This window comes from Dama dama, chromosome 20, assembly GCF_033118175.1.
Source record: "Dama dama isolate Ldn47 chromosome 20, ASM3311817v1, whole genome shotgun sequence".
NCBI classification, from domain to species: domain Eukaryota; kingdom Metazoa; phylum Chordata; class Mammalia; order Artiodactyla; family Cervidae; genus Dama; species Dama dama.
In genome coordinates, this window is record NC_083700.1 from 13,229,514 (window position 1) to 13,232,615 (window position 3,102).

Consider the following 3,102-nt stretch of genomic DNA (forward strand, 5'->3'; position numbering starts at 1 on the left):
TTCAAGATGAAAAGAGTTTTAGAGATTGGATGCATAAAACATGTACGTACTTAATACAATTAAACTACACATTTTAAAAAATGACTAATGCAGTAAGTTTTATGTCATATATATTTTATTGCTATTTTTTTTAGTTAGATTTACCTACAAATGGGAATTGGAGAAGAAAGGAAAATGATCTAGTGGAAATATTGAGACTAAAGGGACATAATACTAATAGATAAAATGGAGGGAAAGAGTAAAAGGATGGACAGAAAAGAAAGATTAAAAAATGAAAATTCACCAGCACCTCTAAACCATAATGTAAGACATATCAAAAGGATCAAGGAAGGCAATATTATTCCCACAAGTATCAAGCCAATGGATGTGGGGCACCCTGGCAGTTGGGAGAAGACAAAAAGAATGTCACTTCAAACCCCTTCTCTAGTTCTCCAGGCCTTCTTGCCCACCTGAATGTCAACACAACCATTACCTATTCTAAAGCATGGGTATCTCTGGTTCCCTTTCTCATATTCCCAGAGGTCTCATACTCAAAACTACCCTTAGTCTCTTCTTCTTGCCACATCCCACCCAGACTACAGTCTTTCATTCTTATCTATTGTGCAGTTTAAATCAGCTATTTTCATACCTCTGGCACTGTAGTCCTAGAAATAAATCTCAAACTCTGTCTCTCTCTCTCTGTCTCCCTGAATCTCTCTATCCTCCCTGTCTTTCCTTTCTCCATGCCTGTCTTCCTCCCTCCATCCTTCTCTCATCCATCAAATCCTTTCCCTTCCTGTGTCCCCCTCTCTGGGCTTGAGGACCACCTCCTCCCATCCCCAGCTGGGCTCCACTTCCTCCTCACCCCAGTACAGGATGATGCCCTGGTCTCCCAGGCTGCTGTGCTTCACTTGGCAGCTCAGGCCAGCCGCCTCCGCAGCCACCACATCCAGGGTTACTCACAGATACCACGTCCAGTCGGCGTTGGGCATGACGTCTCCTTGCTGAGTGCCAGGCTCCTCCTGCTCGTCCCTCACCCACGTCACCCACACAGGTTTTGGGTAGAATCCTGAGACGTGGCAGACTAGCCGCAGGCGGCCAGGCCGAGGAGGGGGGCCACTGGACAGCCTGGCCTCAAGCTTCACTGGTGTAGGAAGCAGCAGTAAGAATGTCTGATTATGACTCTAATGCAGAGCATAGGAACTCAGAAATCCACAAATTTGGACAGTTAGCTCTTCCACTTCCATAGGAACCAAATCATTTATTGATTAACCCCTCTCTACTTAGGTACTTTCCACTTTTGAATTTAAAGGAAGTGGTGGGAGGTGCAATAGAAAAGTCTTGGAGAGAGAACAAGACTAACCTTGCCTCTGCAGTTCTGCCTTTCCTGCACTGAGGACACCAAGGATATCAAGGACAGATTTCTGACATGAGCTTCTCAATGATACTGGAGATGCCTGGATATTGAGTCATGAGTGCACAAAACTTCTGCCTCCTGCTGCCGCTGTCTGTTGCAGGCACACGGGAATGATTCTGGATCCTCACAAAATCCAGTCCTCCTAAAGCTCCTCTCAAAGAGCTTCCCATGGCCTTCCCAGAATGCAGCCCGCAGCTTTCTATGACCTGGATCACAAAGGAGTCTGTGTAAAGGAAAACAGAAGTGAACTTATTAAAATGCAAACAGCGAAGAGAAGGATGGGGAAAAGGCATAGGACTTTAGTTTTCAGAGGCGAGAAAGGTCTGATGTGAAATGATAACTCAAAAACCAATTGCAGTATTCAGGACTTTTCAGAAAGAATAGCACTGGGGAGAGGTATGTATATCATAAATGGTACAGTTAGGCTCTCTTAAGGATGTACAGTAGGCAGGAGGGGAGAAAAGGGGCAACATGTGATGCAGTCAGAAGTGCAGCATTCCATGGTGTAGGGAATGGTTACATGTAGAGAAGGGATTGGGCAGCAGATGCTTGAAGACACTGATTAGAGTAGGAGGTCACACTTTACATCACTCAAGCACAGAGTAGAAAAAGGAGGCTCTTCCTTGGAGTTTTAGAGAAGCAAGTTACATGCAAGCAAACCAGGAAATGGCTACAAAGGAGGAATCATGCATTACACAAGAATGCAAGAAATAGGAAGAATCTGCGAGACTGGGTGGACATGTAGAGTCAGAGCTGGAGACTACTCTAGACAAGTGTGTACATGCAGTTGGATAAAGAGGGGAAAGGAGAGTAGTAGTCTGAACCAAGGGAGAGAAGAGTCATTGAGAGTGTCTTCAGGTCAGAGGACTGTACTCACATTCCAACGAGAATTCACTAATGTGGTCCTGCACTTCCTGAATGAATCTGATGAAATAGACTCGAAACAGGTCCTCCAACTGTCATCTCCTCATGACTAAAGTTGCTTTTGGACCAGGGCTTCAGGAAAATGGCAGTGACGAGTCACTCTCCCAGCCATGAATTTGCAAGTCACCCAACCAGCCTGCGTCTTGATTTGAACCCAGGTGCTTTGGGCATATGTCAAAATCTGGTTGAGATAGAAGTTGGTTGGCTCCTGGAACACTGTGCCAGTAGAAGGATAAGAAGAGTGAGGGAAAATGTAGAATCAGGATGGGATGAAAATGAACCCAGAGTCTGAACAACAATATAGAGCTTGAAACAGTTTCCTGCCCCCAAAGCTTCTGGATCCATCCCCAGCCTCCAGAAGAGGGGACAGGGCTGGAGACAGCAGAGCCCAGACCCTTCACGGTAGGTGCAGCATGCTTTTATGCAGAACCCCTGCACCTGTGCTGGGAGCAGCCAGAGTTACTCTTACCACCCTCATTGTCACCACCTGGGATGATAAACACTAGTAACAGAAGTGGTAACAGCATTTCACTGGGAAGTAGAATATCTAACTCTCAGAGCTGGTGTTTAATCTCTAATTTCAGGACACCTTTTCCTCAGAATTCTAAAGTGACTTCCTCTTTTCCCTGACTGACAAATCTCTGACCCACACTGCACACCACAGAAAAACTATACCTCCCACTGCTCTCTACACTCCCACGCTGTCTCTCATTTCCATTCCTTGGCCTCAGCCTCCTTTATAGTTACTATCTTGGAAAAGCTCCCATGTGATGTTGAAAAGT

At 45.5% G+C, this 3,102-nt stretch overlaps 1 pseudogene; it reads right to left on the minus strand.

Annotated features, from left to right (window-relative positions):
• Positions 1-291: 291 nt before the first annotated feature.
• On the minus strand, positions 292-2,847 carry LOC133074468 (T-cell surface glycoprotein CD1b-2-like; annotated as a pseudogene).
• Between the last annotated feature and the right edge of the window lie 255 nt (positions 2,848-3,102).